Source organism: Heloderma suspectum, chromosome 4 (assembly GCF_057233095.1).
Source record: "Heloderma suspectum isolate Gila_16-S chromosome 4, 16-S_ref, whole genome shotgun sequence".
NCBI lineage: Eukaryota > Metazoa > Chordata > Lepidosauria > Squamata > Helodermatidae > Heloderma > Heloderma suspectum.
Window position 1 is genome coordinate 135,361,114 of NC_139461.1, and position 20,408 is coordinate 135,381,521.

Below are 20,408 nucleotides of genomic sequence, written 5' to 3' on the forward strand. Positions count from 1 at the left end.
AACAATTACCCTTGTTCATTTATTCTCCTCTTAGATTAGCAAGGATAAAATGTCATTTATGAGCCTCATGGATGCTCATTCAGTGTTTATCTGTTCAAAGACACAGAAATATTGATGTAGTGTTATTTAAAACTCATATTTGCATGCATTAAGACTCTGCTTAGTAGTAACAGCTTGGCTGAAGTGTATGAAAATTGTATATTAGATATAAGAGAGAAAAAACAATATTGGCTGCAGTGGATGCAGTTAGGAGAACGAAGTAGAAGAGGCTTTTACAATGCCTCCTCTTTGTACCTTGAATGGTGTTAGGCAGTTGACATCAAAAAAGGCTGTTGTTTAAAACAATAATTCACGGGTCTGGTTCGCACGATCAGAACAAGCCACTGTGGCTTAAACAAACCACAGTGGCTTTTTGTGTGCTGCGTGCGATTTGTATAATGACTGCCCAGTCGTGGCTTATGTTTGGTTCGTGTCCAAACCAAATATGCAAACCATGTTTTGTTGGAGGGTTAACTTCAAATAACTCTACAACAGCCCATGCATTATTTGAGGGTTGTTTAACCCTCCAGTAAACCATGCCTCCTGGGTTTGGATGACAAGATATGCCATGGCTGGCGGTGACATGCAGATCACGCCCAGCATGCGCTACGGCTTACAACAAGCCACTGTGGTTTGTTTAAGCCACAATGGTGTGTTTTGTTTGTGCGAACTGTTCTTGTTATGTTTATAATATATTTCTTTTGGTAATTTTCACTATGTTGTGCGTTAACACTATTTGAGGACATAAAAATTTCTATAAGTAGTAATAGGATGTGCTAACATTTTGTGAACTTGTAGAAACCCTTGTGCAGACATATATGAGTACATGGTCCTTTTTTGAGATCATATATATCACATATTTGTAACACTGCTTGAATTATCTTTTTTTTTTAAAAAACCAAAATGTTACCTGCATTAACAGCTAAGACATGAGTGACATTGATCAGTTAACCCCTGTCTCTTATTTGGTTGGCCACTTCTAAATGCTGATTGATGTGGTATAATGAAACTCTTCATATTACTACATTACCACGATATTTCTGTTGTGAAGTATTAGTGTGATGAACCCTCCATGTATAAAATTCAAAAGCTACTATGCCAAAGGAAATACTTGTTTTCGAGTTATTCCTCTGAAGAAGCATGGATACCCCTCTGTAACATGTCACTTTTAAAAATGTTTCCATGTGGAGAGTTTTTAATCGTTTTTTAATGCAAGACACCTCATCACATGATAAACTATTTTTTGCTGGATGACTCTCAACCCATCCCCGTTGCATTGTGATTTAAAGTTAGCTCTGGGGACAATTCATGGAATAGAATTTAAAATTAAGATGGAAAGCACTTTTGGAAATGGGGAAGAAGGTTCAAAACCAACGCATTCCGTCTGGAAATCCCTGAGCCATTAGAAGTTGGGTTCAAGTGCCTTCAAATATTGCTTCTGCTTGCAGTTTCTTGGTGCCAGCCCTCCCCGTCTGTCAGATTCCTTCCTTCCACCCTCTTCTTACACTTCCCCAAATTTACCAAGATGCAAGAGGAGAAGAAGGAAAAGAGCAGATGAGGGGTTTATTTAAAGCCAAGGGTTCTTCCTAAGTTTCCAACTCCTTTCAATAAAAGCTCCTGAACATACTCAGAATCTGCAGTGCTAGTGTGGAGCCTGGCAAATGTACTTCCTCTTTTCTTCTTTATTCATCAAGTATGAGGACTTTTAAAAAGTTATAACTTCCAGAGTTCCCATTGGCAACTGTAGGTCTGAGCATCCTCATAATCCTTTGTAGCAGATAATTGGAAGAGCCCTCAACATTAGATAAGTCCCTCATTTGCCATCCTTCCACCTTGCAGCTTGTCACCTCTCTCATCATATTAGATCATCCAGTGACGCTGAATGGTGAGAGATTCAGGACAGACACAAGAAAATACTTTTTCACACAGTGCATAGTTTAACTATGGAATTTGCTACCACAAGATGTTGGCTGCTAACGTGGACAGCTTCAAAAGGAGATTAGATAAATTCATGACGGGTAAGGCTATAAATGGCTACTAGATGATGATTACGTATCTGCCTTTACCCACCTGATGCCCTCCAGATGTCTTGGATCACAACTCCCAGAATCCTCACCCAGCTTGGGGAAGGCTAATATATATTAGCTCCAAGATCAGAGGCAGTATGCCTATGTACACCAGTTGCTAGAGAATCTGAGCAAGGGGGTTGGATTGCCCTCATGTCTTGCTTTTGCACTTAACATAGTCATCTATATGGGAACAGAATGCTGGACTATATAGGCCTTCAGTCTGGGTTGCTCTTATGTTCTTAAGTTTGGGAAAGGTGGGAGGACAGGGGAACTGTACTCAAGAGAGCTTTAGAAGAGCTCCTTCAGGTTGGTATTGTGGAGCTTTGCAGAACTCTAGGGTAAAGCCTGAGCTTTCCCCAAGATTTCTCCAAAAAGGCTTGGGAAGATCCATCCCATTCCAACTTGAGATGGTAGAATATTGAGATATCCAAATTGAGATATTTGGCCACCACTAGTAAGTCTCAAATGCTTTCAAAGCAAATCTCTGGGTTGAATTAAAATATGTTCATTGATACTTTTATTGCAGTGTTTATGGCGCTCTTAGTTTAAATTGTTGGTGAACAGAGACGTGTAGGAATTGGATATCTCTGTATAATTGTTTTTTATGGCTTATCCTGGGGGAAAGATAGGTTCTGGTTGCAAAAAGTTTCAATATTTTTTGTGGAAAAAATTAATGAAATAAAGGACAACTTTTTTCCCAACATAGTATATGGGTTGGGGCCAGAGGCTTGGGTGTTGATAGTGCATTAAATGAACATTGCAATAGGGTACAGTATTGTTACAGTGAAAGTGTATTTTTTAATGAAATGTTGTCCCGTTGAATTATTTGCTAGCACCAGTGGCCTAAAATGTCTATCACAAGCCTAACAGTTTCCTGTTAGATTGCAAGTTATGCTCTGTAATTATATTCCCTAAAAGTTACACTTATTGTGCTGCACCCTCTTAAAAGCTTGGGGCATGGAGCAGATTTGCATGTAGTTTCACAGATTAGAACTCCCGTAAAGTGTCATTTGCAAGTGAGTAATGCATTTGTTTATCAGTGTATGTAGATTTGAATGTGACCCCCAAGTATGCAAGAATGTAACACACAAATTAGCTTTTAAGCAATCTTTATTTTGGTAAGAAGATACAGGAGACAAAACTGTGTTATTTTAGGTGCAAAGGCCGAAGGAATGTTTGTTCAACTAGATCTCAGCATCTGTCTTGATTTTGATTAACCGTAGAATCCAAAAGATACTAGCAAATTGGAGAAGGAGTTGTTAAAACAGCAAATAGGAAGGTTAAAGAAAAATGGGGGTGGAGGGTGACCAATACAGTAGATAAGTTTTGGAATGAAGAAATCAGTGTATTGAGAGGGATCATGGCTGTGATTAACAGAACTGTGCATACAGATGATCTAGTTGTTTTGGCCATGAAAGGCAAAGAACCACAGCAGGGAAGATCCCAGTCATTCCTGTGGTACTCACTCCCTAAATCATGACTTATGGGCAGTATCCAATCGTGACATTCTACAAACTGAAATTGTGCTAGCAGAGCTCCACTTAATCTTACCGTTGTGCAAGTGGTTGCTCATTATGCTTGTACAACTAATTGTGTGACTGATTGCACAATGGGTGCAAGCAGTTGTGTAACTGGTTAAAAAAGTGGAATGTGCAATCGGTTGCACAGTGGGAATGCACAATGCGTTCTACAACATATTGTACAACACTAGTGCAAAACCGCTTGTGCAAACATAACTTTAGGTGGATTCTTGCACATAGTTCAGAAACTAGTTTCTGCTAATGCAGTGACATTTGCACTAACGGAATGACACAGTTGGATACTGCTCTATGTGTTTGACCTCCAATTTCAGAATTAGGTGAACTACTTCAGAAGAAGCAGAAAAAGTTCTGACCTGCCATTCTGTTTTCCTTGCTTCTAACAAGTGAACCAGTCATGTATCCTGTTTGTGAAACTAAAAAAAAAGGCATCACCACTGTATAAATTTCCGCTCCGTAGAATATCTGAAAGACAATCAGTCAGACCTCATGTGAGTTTTGTGATAATTTTGCTTTACCTGAACACTAAATTGGGAAAGATAAGCAAATTAACTGCAAAGTACAGTTAAAGAATTAACTATCATAATATAGTGTTTGAACTGTTCAGGAATTGCTGCAGAGAATCTTTCTGCCAAATATGAACTTTGGCATTACTATTCCAAGGCATTCCTCCCATGGCTCTTGCTTTGAAAGTTAAAATTCCATTTCATTCCCTCTGTTGAGTTTAATTTTCCATCATGCAGAGAATGAAATCACAGACTTAGTACCTTCAGAGCCCTTCAGTCAGAAGAGCTTGTTCTGTGTTTTGTTTTGTTTTGTTCTGTTCTGTTTTTGAGGGGAAAGGAGCCAAGTATTATTTGCGAACCATTAACACTCCCATTTGCATCACTTTCTACAAAGAGCAGTATGCTATATTTTCAAGCAGTTAATAATTTTCCATTTGTATAGGGAAAAGTGGAACTCGTATAGATAAGGAGCAATTATCATCTTCATTGCCGTGAAATTATTATTATGAGATTAAAATACAGAGTGCAAGACACAGCTTTAAGATAAACTGAAATGTTTTTGAGGAGCCCTTACAATATACCTGTTTTCTGTTTGTTTTGGTTTGTTGAATGTGAAACGTTATTAGAGAACATTATGAGATCAATCAGAGCATAAACCCTAATATGTAAATTTATGCAAACATGTCTCTTCTGTGTATTTATCTTGTTTAATTAAAAAAGATGTTATAAGGGATTCATATAGATAGAAATAAAGTCAAAACAAGCCATTGTAAAGTAGTGCGTGTGACTTTCTGATCCCTGATCCCTTTCACCCCTTTTGTGCTCTTGTAGATAGATACGATCCCAGCTATCCTTAAGGTATTGTCAGATTTGACAGAATGAGGCAGCACCAGCCTTAAAATAGCCCTTTTGCAATTAACAACTACTTGCTGCATGTTTCTCTCTTCCCTCAGGGTAGATATTTCTTACGCTGTCTCCTGTTCTTACATTGTGGCGACTGTACAGTTTACAGGCATCAGTACTTATCCAGTTCACTGAATGCTAAAAGGACTTTGGCACCATGATCCTACTGTTTGTGCCAGGGCAACATCTCTACAACACATAATATCCTCTTTTGTGCCATTGCATTGAAACCACTTGTGTATCCTAGCCAAAGTACTTATTTGGTGGCACAGGAAGTTGTACCATACTGAAGGAGGGCTAGAAGGAAAAACAAACCAATTTAAGTATGAAGATATGAAAAAAACAATACAATTTCCTTAAGACTTGATCAATCCCCTATGTGTACATTATCATATTGAATTCTGTTGCATTTAAATGTTGTCTGCTCTATACCCACATGAGTATATTTTGGATTGCAATGACTATAGCCATGTGCTTGTACCATAATGGGAACTCTTAGCCATACTACAGGCAACCAGCTGCCATATTTTCAAGAGAGTCAAATTTTCCATGGATGCAAAAGAAATTTAAATAGCAGTTCCTATTTCTATATATCAGAGTGGATTTAATATTCTTAACACCATTTTATGGATATATTTGTAAACTGCTTTTGTTTTAGGGGGGAGGGGGTTAAAGAAAGACAGTGTAAAAAAACTCAGAATAAATACATTGAACAATGGCTGTGTTTGGACATCATGATAAACCATAGTGATCCTTTACAAGGTGGCCATGCTGCCATAATGGTAAGACTTGTAATGGGAATGAAATGCAACAAGTTTCTGGCTCTTGCACTATTCCGTCTCCTCTGGTGTGGCTGCAAAGAGGAAATTGGAAGTTCTTGCTTCCATCTTAACGGCAATTTTGTGTTACGTCCAAACTCTAAACTGTGATTAATCTTGATTATCATTTGTGGAAACAAGCCAGCTTCATAACCGTGGTTTGAAGCTGGCTTGTGTCAAACAAGCCATACTTAAGATTAACCATAGTTTGTTGATTTCAAATGAAACAACAAGCTGCAGTTAATCAAGCATGGAAGTGAAAACTTCCAAACTCCTCCTCACAGCTGCTTAATATTCACAGATGAATACTCAAAATGACCACCAGCACATACCACAACCCACTGTGGCTTAATATTAAGCTGTGATTCAGTCACTGAATCAGGTCAAATCACCTCCTGCTGAGCTTTAGACTTACAGCAGCTTTCCCCCTCTGCAAGGGTGGGAGATGCATTAAGATGGTCTGCCCCCAGAGGCTAATGGATCTGGATGGTTTCCTGAGGACTCGGGGGGGGGGGATTTCCTGCTGATATGGCAGGCTCTTCTGTTGAAACCCTGGTCAATCTGTGGAATGACCCAGGTGGTTGACACGATTGCTCATGAGCATCCTCTACAGAGTAGAACTCATACTCCTCCATAGTATACGCTGGAGCTGAGAGTAATGAAACAAAATAGGAGAGAGCTTGAGTACAGATGGAGAAAAACTTCAAGTGGATGCAATCAAACACTGGTGTGTGCCTATGCTCAAATATATTCAGGTGCAGTGAAGGCAACAAACACAGAATATCTCTCTGCCTCTATTGAATCCTCTATGTGGAGCTTTTCAGGGATGTCCAGGGCTTATACATGCTTGACCCTAAGGATGCTCTGAATCTGTCAGAGGCCCACTGTAATACATTTGCATGGCACTGTGAAGATAAAATCCACTGGGAGTTAGACTTCAGCATTATAGCAGGTGAATCGGGTGAGGCATCGAGAGCACAGTCTTGTCCAGTTTTGTTGAATGAATTTCAGTTGGTACGGTTAGAGGACATTGATAAGGTGCTTGTACAGGTTCGTGCAACCACTTCAGTACTGGATCCTTTCCCCTCTTGGCTTATAAAAATTGGCAGGGAGGGAACAGTTGTCTGGGCCAGGTAGGTGATCAATGGCTCTTTGCGAAAGGGGGTAGTCCTGGGCTGTCTGAAAGATGTAGTGGTGAGACTACTACTGAAGAAATCCTCCCTGGACCCAGAAGATCTCAACAACTTTAGGCCGGTGGCAACTGTTCCTTTCCTGGGCAATTTCCAGAGAGAGATGGGGAAGTGTGGCCCTGTTGATTCTCCTTGATCTCTCAGCTGCTTTTGATTCCCTTCTGTGGCAGTGGTGTAAGTTGGAAGTGGGAGGTACTGTATTGCAGTTCTTTTGCTCCCACTTGGATGGTAAGCTCCAGAAGGTGGTGCTTCAGGGATATTGGTTGGCCTTTTGGATTCTCCAATATGACGTTCCACAGAGGTTGATTCTGTCCCCTATACTATTTAACATCTACATGAGACCATTGAGTGGGGTCATCAGGAGTTTTGGAGTGTGTTATCATCAGTATGCTGATGACATGCAGCTCTGTTTCTCCTTTTCATCATCATCATCAGGTGAGGCTGTGAAAGTAATAGATCAGTGATGTGCTCAGAGGATGGCAACAAAGGAAATGGTTTTATTAGTGGTGGCCCCCCTGATTGCAGAATGCTGTCCCCACTGAGGTCCATCTGGCACCAACATTGGGCCTGTTTGCACGTCACAATAAGCCACGCTGAATATAAGCTACAGTGGGTTGGTTGTTCGATCGCTAACCCACATTACTCCCGGCAGACAAGCAGGCACTCTGCAGCTTGCCGTGATTTCTTTCTGCTTTAGTCCTCCTGCCCGCTCCCACCATGTATTCCATGGGCCTTTGTGGCACAACCTCAGCAGCCAGGGCGAGGGGGGAGTTGTAGAATTTCTTTTCACTTTCCGGAAGATTTGTACAAATTTAATGGGTTTTTTTTTAACTTTCAGTTAAATTTGTACAAATTCACTAAATTACTGGATAAACACAGTAGTTATTGCAAGTTTGCATAGATCTTCACCAAAAAGAAAGAAAGAAAGAAAGAAAGAAAGAAAGAAAGAAAGAAAGAAATTAAATATGTATACATCTCTCCAAAGGTGGAAAAAGTAATACTGAATTTGCACAAATCTCCCCGAAGGTGGGGAAATAAAAGTGTTGCAGTTTAGGGAGGTGACCCAGTGGAGGAGTCAATTGACAAGTGTCATTTCTTATCGATGTGTTGGGAGGGGGTGGATGGTGAGGAAGAATGGAAGCAGTATTAGCTAGTTTGCGAAGAGCGACCAGATTTTTTTCCTGCTCTTGCCAGGAGGCTCTGTAGCCCTTTCTAACAGGCCATGCAAAAGCCACTCTGCCAAGTTCGCATGTCATAGCAAGCCTCTCTGAAAACAAGCCACCTTGAACAACCCAGCAACAAGCCATGGGGTCTCAGGGTGGCTTGTGTGTTGTTAACAAACCACACTGAGGAAACAGCGCCGGGTTCAGACATCACAACAATCCACCCTGAAACAAACAAGGGTAACAGCTCACTGTGTTGTGTGAACCAGGTCAGAGTCTTCTTTTCAGTGCCAGATTAAGACTTTCCTCTACTCCCAAGCCTTTGACAGCATATGATAACGTTTTAACTGGTCTTGGGAATTTTATTGTTTAAATTGTTTTGTAAATAGTATTTTTTAATGTTTATATTGTATTTTTTAGGTTTAAACTTTTGTAAACAGCCCAGGAAGCTTTGGCTATTGGGAGGTATAGAAATATAAATCATCAGCAACATCAGCATCAACAACAACATTGAGAAAGTGAAAAAGTCACTTATATAGAAGAAGCAGGAATGTGTTTTAGATCTGCTTCAGCAGGCATAAAGGCAATTTTTATCTGCCACCTGTCAGCTTATTTACAAACTTTAAAAACAGAGTATTAAATAAATAAGCATAGAATTCAGAACGAACAGAAATACTTTTTGCAGCAAAGTGAGAACATATTTGGCACTGATTAATTATATGTTTCATTTAAGTGCAGTACTATGAAATACTTTATATTTACTGGTAGGAAGGGTCCATTAGCACTTATCTGTAGAATCTAAATTGTGTGGGACGTAGCTTTGAAATATTTTCATTAAGCCTATAGTACGAACAGAATCATTAACTTCTGAGGGCTTTCCTTCCCTTAAACCTGAATCCTGAATTCATTTCACAGAGGTACTAGAGGGAATCACTTACTGCTTAAGTCCCAGTATGTGATACATAGTGTTATTTCATTTGCTCGACACTTACACATTCCGTTAGCAATTTTCTCTCTCCCCTCCTTTTTTTTTTTTACAGCAGCCATTTTGTCTTTTTGAAAATCGTATCTGAATGGTAAAAACAGTAAATGTGATCTTAATTTTTCTTGGAACTCTAAAACCTGTTTCAAGCTGTGAAATTTTAAAGCAGGAGTGGGAAACCTTTTTCAAGTTAAAGGCCATATTGCTTTGGGGGAACGTGGGTGGGGCCAGAGATGGTAGTGGGTTTAGCCAGAGCCAGAAGCAGACAGGATTCTGCCACCCTCTTTTCTCTCTCTTGTCTACTACTCTTTTCTCTTTCTTAGACACCCCTTTTTCTCTTTCTCGGCTACCGCCTTTTCTGTGTGTTTTGTCTCTCTTTGTTTCAGCCACATTCCTGTGCTGAGCCCTGAGAAGCGAGTTTCTCAGCATCCAGCACAGAAAGCTTGATGGGAACCCACCAGGGGCCACAATTGGCTTGCAGACTGGAGGTTCCTCACCGCTGTTGTAAGGAACAGGCAATAGGTATACTTTAGTTGAGTTTTAAAATATATGGCACATTTGTGAACTAAACAATTATATGATATTTCCCTATCTTTAATCCTGTGATTCTGTAAAGCAGGAATAGGGAATCTTTTTTAAATAAAGGATTATTGACCCACAGGAAAAATCAATTTGGGTCCAGAGGCAATGATGGGTGGAGCTGGAGGACTTCTAAAAAGGGCTTATATTATGGACAGAAAAGATTGTTCTGTCCCCAATAATATTTTTAACTCATAGGAGCTCTGAAGAGCACATGGGTAAGTGACTCACAGATCCATTTGTGCTGATGGAGTTATGTGTGAACAGGGGCCTGCATCCCTTCCCCCACCCATCAATGTTTCTGCCACGGGAAGATATATGAATCATACTAGCATCTGGAATCCTGACGTATCCACAGGGAAGAACTACAGTCGCCCATTCATTTGCACATCTGCTTTTCACACTTCTGCAAGTCACTTTCACTTCCACTTGTCAGTTTTTTCCCTGTAACTGCAAAGCTACTTTTGAATTACAGAGATCTCGAACAGAAGCTCTGCTGAGTTTCCTAAACTGAATGATTTCCTTTCCTTTCCACTGAGCTTAGCATCAACATCTTTATCAGCCCATTTGCTTGTCTCTTGAGATTTCTTTAAACTACAAAATTAGCTCTCTGATATGTATATGCAGCTAGTTTTTCTTTCTCTTCTTATGTAGATACTTTCATTTTTATTCTTACACCATTTTAAAGCTAATGCCTCTAAACCTCCTCCTCCTGAAGCAGGGCTAGTTATAATACACCTTTGTATTGTTTTGATATTTAAATGTAGTGTAATTAATTGATTTTTGTGTGCATGTGTTGGATAAACATTTATATGCCATGTAGCACATGTTACATAATAGCATGAAACCTCTTGTGTTGCATCAAGTTTGTTGATCATTAATAATTTGCCAGAGGAAATGGGAAAAGTTAATAAGTTTGCAAGTAAAAGGTTCATGAAGTTTTCAGTTTTATTTTGGATGCAAGAGTGTGTGTGTGTTGCAAATAGAGAATAAATGCTTGTTTATTTAGCAGGCCTATCCAAGTAGTCTGCCACCTCTGACCCTGGAGGCTGCCAAATATCCAGTGCAGGATGGCTGGAGCACAGAGGTGATCCTCACCTCTGTGCTTCGGCCACCTTGCATTTTTGGCTAGACAGGCGATTTCACCTGTCTAGCTGGAGACCTTCAGAGTGGAAGGGGGGAAGCCACACAGCACATAGGAAGCTGCGTAACGCAGCTTGTGCAGTCTCCTCCCCTCCCTGACCCCACGACTGCCCCCTTTTCCCCATCTCCGCACTTTCTTTCCAAGCACTGAGACATAGCCAGCATGGAGAGAACCATGCCCGCTACGTGGGGGCAGGGAGCGTGGTTTCTGGGAACTGAGTTCAGAGCCCTGGCTCTGACCTTGGTTCCCAGAAATGGAAAAATCCTAAGGCCCTCTAGCCAGAGACTAGTGGCCATAGGTTTGCTCCCTTAACTGGTTAAAAAAAGATCATAATTGAGAAGACAAATCCTCCAAATATTCAGCACAACAATTTTGCATGTATATTAGCATTGTGGTGGGAAATTATTTGTACCCACGTTTCTCTTGTCCACCTGAAATCTTATCAATTGGATCACAGACTAAGAGCAGTTTATTTATAAATGTTTCTCATCTCACAGTAAAACTATTGGATTAAAATATATTTTCTTGTTTAAGCAAAATTAATTAGAATTGATGCATTGAATAGATATGGGAGAATGAGCGATGTTTGAGCTTGCTGAGATTCTGTTTCCCACCTCAGTGCTTGTCTTTGTTTTCTTTGTTTCCTTGTTTGTTTTCTTTGTTTCCTTGTTTTCACTCCCAAATGCGAGTGTCCATAGGCTAAAGTGCATTTTGGAGGGGAAATTAGCATTTTCGGAACTGCACACTTGCGCAAGTGCGCACTTTTGAGTGCAAACACATGCCCAGAAAATTTCCAGAGAATTATATTCCTGCTCGCATTCAGGGTTGCGAATGGGACATGTTTGCGTAATTTCCGAACAGGAATTAAATGCTCATATATTCCTAGCATTGAGCACCTTGTTTCATGTTCGTTTGTGAGTAGTAACCTCTTTAGGTTATATACCATTTTGAACTTGCATTGTATATATACACACTACAAATTTCTTTGAAAGGGATCTCAAGTTAACAACCGTCAGGTTAAATTAATATTCTCATTCACTCAGCATATGGCTACTGGATGAGTGACACTGTTGTTCCTTAACCAACCAGAAGGTAGCGATCAGAGGTCATTTGATGGGAGACCTAGGAGGGAACTGACCATGAGAAGCACTGTGGGGAAAGAAGAGTAAACTTCATACTCAAAAACATTTGTTTATTTGTTTGCAACATTTGTATGCTGTCCATAAAGTTCTCTGGGTAGCTTACATTAAGCAAGTATATCAATGTGATATACATCTGTTTCTGAGCGAACTGCACTAGTGGTGCAAGCTCTGAAATGCAGACGTAGAAAACTCTGGGTGTTGTCTTTATAGCCACCCAAAGGTTTATGAAGGAGGATTTATGGGATTAACCTTTAATTGGGGGTAGGTGAATGTTGACATATTGAGTAATGGCTCTTGCTGTTTAACTGAGGTGTGAAGATGGAATCAAATAGGAGAAATTATGAGTCCTGAATTTTAGAAAATCAGGTAGAAAGGCCCTGATGTAAGTTGCTTTCAGCTAGAAAGGGATTTTTAGTATTAGTGCATATAGTTTGAAATCTAATATTTAACGAGATTGATTTCACCCCCAGTCTAAACTTATTTGGAGGCAATGCAATCCCTTCTGTTCAGGAAGGACTTTGTTGATTTATTCTAATCTGAAGATGTTTTTAATTATAGTTTTATCCCTTAATACTGCAGATATGAAATGGTATTTTATTAATGTTTCCTATTTTTGTTGTGTAATTTTAAACTTTATAAGCCACTTGACCATTGCGTGATGATGATGTGTATATCAAATAACCAACCCTATGCTAAATTAAGGTTTTAATTATTTGACAGGGAGTCTACAAATTGTGACTGGACTTGCTAGCCAAGGTTTATTGTCGATCAGACAGTTGTGAAGTCCAATCTATCACAATTTCAGTGGCCCTGATTTCTAAGCAAGGATATTTAAGATAATAGCTTATATGAAGTTCTAGTCCTATGTAGGCATTTAATTAAAAATATTACTGTAATCATATACATGTTTTACTCAAAAGTAAGCCTTACTTTAAAATATGCATAGTATGGCAACTTAAAAGTCTAGAATAGGAGCCATGATTAGTTATGATTTTCTGCATCCCTTTCCATGCCCTCCAACAGTCTGTCCTGAGCGTCTTTAAAAAAAAAAGTTTATAAGCCCTAGTTGGAGGTGGGGGGGAAGCTGCTCTCAGGATGTTTGCACAGATTTCCTCTTCTCCCTTCTTTAATACCAGACTAAAGGAGAAGGGATTGGAGAACTGGGGTAGACACTTTTTCTCTCCCCCCTCCTACCTTTAAGCTATTCCACCATACAAACAGTTAACTATAGTTAAGAGTGCCTGTGAAGGTTTGAGGCCTACAGAGGCAAGGGAAAAGGTCAGGCCTAGAGGTCTGGAGTTTTTTGTTGGGAGGGGGTATCCCTGAGAGGAGTAGTTTAATTTCTCCTGAAACTAAAAGTTTTGGTTTTATTTCCCCAGTTAAGTTTCATTTCTTCAGGTTTGAAGGAGTACTTTCGGGTTTGGGGGAGGAGGGTATAAAAAGAGAGAGTCAGAAAGACCAGAGCAGTAAGAGTGGAGTCGGGGAGACCAGAGCCTGAGGAGAGAGCAGGAAAAAGCAGCCTGGAGAAGTCTAAATACAGCTAGGGTAAAGGAACTTGTGTTTGCAACTTTTTTTTTCTCTTAAAGCCTTTTGTATCACTCAGCTCTATTGTGTAAATACCTTTAGTTGTGATTTGTTTGCTTTAATTTACCAGTAAACTGTTGTGGTTAAACTCTGTGCCTAGAGTGTCAGTCACCCCGCACCTACAGCCTAAACCTCATGTTATTGGAAAGGGGAAGGCTAAAAAAAGGAAGGTGGGACTCTTAAGGAGGCAAGAGATCCTTAAGGAGTTGCTCAGAGGGTCCAGGTCATAAAGGAAATCCTGACAGTGCCTGAAAAGAAGTCTCTTGTTGTGCTCCTTATCAGGCTAGCCTCAAAAAAGCCCTCTGAGGAATGCATTACAGTACAAATATGCCTCCTGGCTCTGCTTGGACCTTGCTGTTCCTGCATATTTGCCTATAAAATGCGAGGAGAGTGCTTCTGAGCAGGCAGGCTTTATGAAAGGAGAGAGAGACTTTGCATTTCTCAAGTTTCATTAAGAATGTATTAAGATGGGAAGCCCATCATGCCAGTTTATGCTGTTGGTGTACCGCTGGAGGTCAGTTATTCAAGCGGTACACCAGTAGTGCAAGTGGAGCGGCAGTGTTCCTACTTTTAAAAAAATATGTTACAATATAGGATTCTTCCCAACTAAGCCATTGATGTTAGAATTCTTTTGCCGCAGATGCTAGCATTCAGTCAGCTATCTTCTGCGGAGTCAACCTTGTAATGGCAAAGCTGCTTTTGTGGAATTCCTTTGAGAATCATATTTCATTCACCGTGGTGGAGGAAAATGTCAGTTGAAGAAGATGTAGGAGGGAAGGAGATGGAAGTGATAAAGCCCCCAGATCCAAGTTCCTGCACTTATTTCTGCAACGTTTTGAAAATCATCAATCACTATTAGGTTCCATAGATGCAAGGCTGTGGATCTTGTGTGTGTACGAGGGTGGGGGGTTCTGTTTTCACAAATCCCCTGCCATAGAAGTTAAATCTCTCTAAAATGTAACATGGTTTCATCTGCTCTGAGTTTAAATATTATATATGTACATGATCTGTTAAGTACCATAGTAAGAATGGCATCCATATTTAAACTATGCTGGTGTTTAAATGATTTGAGCATGTGACATGAAACATTTGATTTCAAGTATATCTAAAGAAGAAAAGACCCTGATGCTGGGAAAGATTGAAGGCAAAAGGAGAAGGGGACGGCAGAGGATGAGATGGCTAGATAGCATCACCGATGCAATGAATATGAATTTGAGCACACTCCGGGAGAGAGCGGAGGACAGGAAGGCCTGGCGTGCTATGGTCCATGGGGTCACGAAGCGTCGGACACGACTGAACGACTGAACAATAAAGAAAGAGAAAGAAATGTTAAGCTGTGGTTGAATAAGTCTTTACGTTCCTGGGCAAATCTCGTTATTACTAAAAATTATACCTAGCTTTAATTTTCATGGGAATTATCACTTAACTAGTTTGCCATTTTTTTCTGTTCTGTTCAAGGTGTTTAAATTATTGAAATTATTCTCTTCTTTCATTGATTTGGTCCTATCAAACTTTTTCTCACTTAAAAATGTATTTCTTCCCCAATTCACTGGTGTTTCGCAGGGGTTCTTCATATGTTATCATTTTTCACATGGGGATTAACACTTTTTGAAGGTAACACTGTTTATATTATATATGCAGGTTTGAGAAAAGCTGGCTGCCTCTTGCAAGGAAGAAATTACACACACACACACACACACACACACACACCTCCCTGGCAATGTATTATTTAGCATAGGTAGGCAGTAAACTTTTCTGGGCTGGTAACCTTTGTGTATTTAATTGCAAGGGTACTGTATGAAGCATGACATAAAAATTTCTCAGTGCAACTTCACAGACTTGAGAACCCTATATAACCAGCAGCTATTCCAGCCATGCCAAGCCTGTACAATCTGTGACCCAGCAAGCTGAAAGCAGCTGACCAGCTGTTTTTTGTGGCCTGTTAGGGCACATGGCTAATGAAGGCTGACTTGGTGTATCTGACGTTCCACAGGCTTGATCCATATGCTCATGTGTGAGAGAAAAACTTGCTCTGCTATATTACAGTATACACACTGTTCTCAGTGGGGGCTTCATGATGAAAATCTGGATAGTAATGTATTAGAATAAATGGAAGATAGATCCCTGTGTAGAAAATTGTAAGATATCAAGCATCCCTCAGTGTTTGCTACTTTTTAGTCTCTCATACTCTGTTTGGGAGCTAAGTTTATTGCCAAGTCTCCAGAAAGTATGTTTTCCAAGTGCTAGATAAAATGTGCTACTAGTGTTCTGTTCCATTTCTTCTGTGTAGAATTTTTCATGTCTTAAGATAGGTTGTAGATCAGGGATGGGCAACTTGTTTTGGCCTCCAGATGATTTGGCCTACAACTCTGATCAACCCTAAACATTGGCTGTGCTGGCTAAGGTTGATGGGGGTTGCAGGCCAAAACATCTGGAGGGCCACAGGTTGCCCATTCCTGTTGTAGATTGATTTTTCCTCATTATGACCATTAGTTTGATTTCATGATCATAAAGTATATCTTGCTTTAAGGTCTGTTTTTGTTTTTACATGTACCATTCTTGTTATAAATGTCCCAGTTTTAACCAATACGCAGTCCCCCCTTAGTTATATTTTGCTTCTCCATCCCACATCCCCTTGATATGGGACATCTTTTATCAGTGGTCCCTTGGAAGAAGGAGATAAGCCAAGGCGAAAGAATTGCAAAAGGGTCGGAGGGCTTATATGCAATACGATTACACTGATGTTAAGTAGTTCATGTGGACCTCCACTGGAAAAGTGAGAGGTGTGAAACATGTTTGCCTGACAATCACAGAAGCCCACCATGTGACAAAAGTCCTTGGAAACTTACTAACAGTATAACTGTGGGTTACAAAAAAACACCAAACAGATTAAATTTAGGAGACTACAGTATGGGTCAATACTCTTTTATTTCACTCATTTTCTATCTCTGCTTTCTATAGAATAGCATGGGAGAAAACATGCTTCTGCAACGTTTTGCTGGCATAGAAGGTTAATGGATGTTCTCAGAATTCAGATTGGCTTGTCAGTCGAGGTGTTTCCTTCAGGTTATATGAAATCTAATGTCTCATTAACTTTGAAAGTCGTGCAAAGGAAATGTGTATGTGAAGGAATAACAAGAGCTGTCAGAATCAAAAAGGGGAATGTGCAACCTGCATGTTCAGTACTGAACAAAGTGGGGAGATAGTAGCTGACTTCAAGTATACAAATGCTGAAATAATTTTTCCTCAAGGTCTGCAGTGCAAAAGTTGTTTTGATGTATTAGGCAATTAACTTTCTCAGCAACATACTCTTGTTCATAGGAGTATTTGTAGATGTGTGTGCTATATCTGTGGCCTAGAAAATTTGGCTAAAATACTTGCCCTATAAAAAATGACAACAGAAGTTGCTATCTCACTCTGACATACAAATATACATACCTGCACGTTTATATTTTTGAGATGACTAAAGGCTGGTATTTTTCCATATGCGTGGCTTATCATTCCACAAGTTAGTGTGACAGAATGGAATGGACCTTTCCCCCATTAAGGACATGCTTGCATCCAGCCATGTTTACAACCTTCCCATCTCATATTTTAAAGACAGAAGTCATGAAAACTATCATCCATAGTTGCTCTAAAGAATGCAACAGGCCAGCTTTTTAATTTCTACATAGTCAAAGGATTTTAGATTCTCTTCACTTACAAGATCTGAACCAGGTCCATGTTGTTCAGTTCTTTCAAGCAAGGACTGTGAAATCCCTGCTACACTGGCCCACCAACTTCCCAAGCCTGTAGGCTACCTTAGATGCCCTTGGGTGAAGGGGCACAAACAGAGGCCATCCAATGGTGCAAGTGATTCCAAGCAAGAACACTGCATCTTTTACACTCCTGACACCTTCAGCTTTAAAGCAACTTTGAATTCATTGAATGAAGAAAAACAGAGTATAAATGTTTAAATAACTAAAAGCTTGGAGGCTGGGGTTCTGGCTGTCACCAGACATGCTGTGGGGAACAGAACGGCTCACTTCATATCTATCCTTTGACAAAACATTATTGCTGCTATACTCAGCACTGTTACGATGTTGCAACCTTTGCTGCTGACCAAATACCCAACTCCCTACCTCTGGATGCATGCTACCTTCTCCATCTTGTCTGTCGTGTCATATGTGCCATGTTTATTAAATATTTGAAGCTCGATCTAATTCTTGTGGGCTTCCACCCCAACTGGGATGTAACAAGACTCTTGTCTCCATGAACATGTGACTGTCACTGGCACCAGTTCAACTGGGGATCAAGAGATCACAGAATGAGGTATATGCCAGCAAAAACAGGCCACAATTTTATATGTTAATTATTGCATACTCCCTTGCAAATTCAAGGAATTTCGTAATATTTAAAAGCTTGTACCTCATTGTCAGCCCAAGGCACTGTCTACTCCAATTTTTAAAAGAAAGACTGCATGCCACATAATGGGTAGTATCCAACAGGGTGCTGCACTCCTTCAGATTCTGTTATGCCCTGCCAATTTCATTCCACAAGTGACTCCCACTGCTTGCAAAATGGAGATTTAACACTTCTGGAAGCAACCAGAAACGAGCAGAAATGCTAGTTTCTGGAACGGGGCAGGTCAGCTGCGCTCATATAAGGGAGTTCCACCGACCCGTCCTGATCTAGAAACGAGCATTTCTCCTTGTTTCAGGGCATCCTCTAGAAAGTGTTAAATCTCCATTGTGCAAGTGGTGGGTCCTGCTTGCGCAATGGAATTGGTGTGAGGGGCAGCTTGCAGAACCAAATCAGCAGAGGTGTAGCAGTATCTGCAGATATACAGTGCCCCTTTGGATACTGCCCATTCTTCTCTCCAGTTAACAAGAGTTTTCCTGGGACGCATTCATATGGACACAAATCTAATTGGTGGAGTCCTGCCTTATATAAGCTTTTAACTGCTTTGTAGCAAGTTGTTATTAACAGGAATTTTATACTACCCGTTAACCACATGTTCTCTGGGTGGTGTACAGAACTTTTTTTCAAACCATAAAATATAAAAACATAACATGAACATAGAATCAAAAGCAGCTTTAAACGGCATTAGAATGGTACCAGAATAAAAACCTCGATCTGCCTCAGAGGCCGCTTTGGGTTTTCCGAGGTGGGCCTGCTTCACTTCGGGCTGCTTTGGAGGGACCCTGACCCACTTCAGCCTTTGGAACCAAAGTGAGATTCAGGTGGCTGAATCCCGCTTCACCCTGCTGTGTTGCGCGAACCCCCAGCTCCTTACCTGCATCCTCGGGGCACACGTCAGCAGGTGTCTTTCTGTTCCAGGGAGTTGCCATTTTAAAAATGGCGACCCCCTGGGACAGTAAGATGGCTGGCAACACGTGTCCCAAGGGCCCAGGGCCTGGGCAGTTGTGGCGGCGCAGCTGGGTTTCCGTATTGCTCCGAAGTGCCACTGAAGCATTTTGGAATGACCTGACCTACTTTGTGCCCCCTCTCCCTCACCTCAGAAGCGGCCCAAAGCACCCCGCTTCAGCTTGGAACTTGGGCTTTGGGCCAAGGCAGTGTACAGCCCTATTTAATCTCACTACTTGTGTTATTTGCCCTACCTAGGGCCAGGATGTTTGTGTTATCACCAACAATTGTCTTGTGAATGGGCACCGTCAATAATGTGATTGTCACTGTTAGTACTTTGCATTTAATTTCCCTCTGATCCTCACTAATTACAGTTCTCCCCCCAACCGGGCATACTGTATATAGACCTGAAACTTTGGATAACATTTTATCCATCTGATGATATGGAGTGTAATCCATGAAAGCTTATGCCATAATAAGGTGCCACAGGAACTTTATTTTTTGCTTCAAGCTCTGGGAAGAGAAAACAGTAGTGCCCAAAAGCACTATAAACATGTTTTTAAAACCGAAAAACCAGGGGAAATAAAAAGGCCATTATGTGATACCAAAAAGACAACAACGTAGGCACCAGGCAAGCCTCTCTGAGAAGGGTATTTCACAACCAGGGCACCACCATCTCTGAACAGGCCCTCTTCTTCATAGCCACCCACCTCATCTCCTTTGGTGGGGGCATTCAGAGAAGGCCATTGAAAATGATTTTACAGTTTTGGCAGGTATATGAGAAGGAGAAAATCTGGAAGCCAGTGCAAGATGGCAAAGCACTGGTGTAATATGATCATACTGGTCTCTTAACAGCCTTGCTGGCTTATCTTGGAACAGCTGAAGTTTCCAGACTGTTTTCAGCCCCATGTATAACATGTTGCAGTAATCCAAACAAGAGGGTACTAGAGCATCGGTAACTGTAACTAAGCTATCTCTGTCCAGGTAGGATCATATATAGGTCTAAGCTGATAAAAGGCGCTCGGAGTCACTGTGCCTCAAGTGACAATGCAGGATCCATCCAAGAGCACTGCCAATTATAAACCTGATCCTTTAGGGGGAGTGCAACCCCCTCCAAAATAGGTTGGACATCACTCACCTCTGCAGATGAATTACCCACTAACAAGTTGGTCAGATGAATCACCCAACCATCTTGCCTAGACTGTCTATGTTTATTGCCCGTCATCCAGTCCACTGCTGACTCCAGTGGTAGTTGAAGTGGGTAGTTGAAGTGGGTTACGGGATAAGTAATCTGTGTAAAACAAAGCTGGGGGACCAACAGCCCTCAGCATCCCCTCCTTGGATACACGCACACACCCCTTGTGAATTAGGCTTACTCCAAAAAGTGTCCCATTCATGCAAATAG

At 40.7% G+C, this 20,408-nt stretch overlaps 1 protein-coding gene across 1 annotated transcript in view; it reads left to right on the forward strand.

Annotated features, from left to right (window-relative positions):
* The window catches only part of CTNND2 (catenin delta 2), an 861,592-nt gene that overhangs the window by 539,404 nt on the left and 301,780 nt on the right, over positions 1 to 20,408 (forward strand). The window lies entirely within an intron of this gene.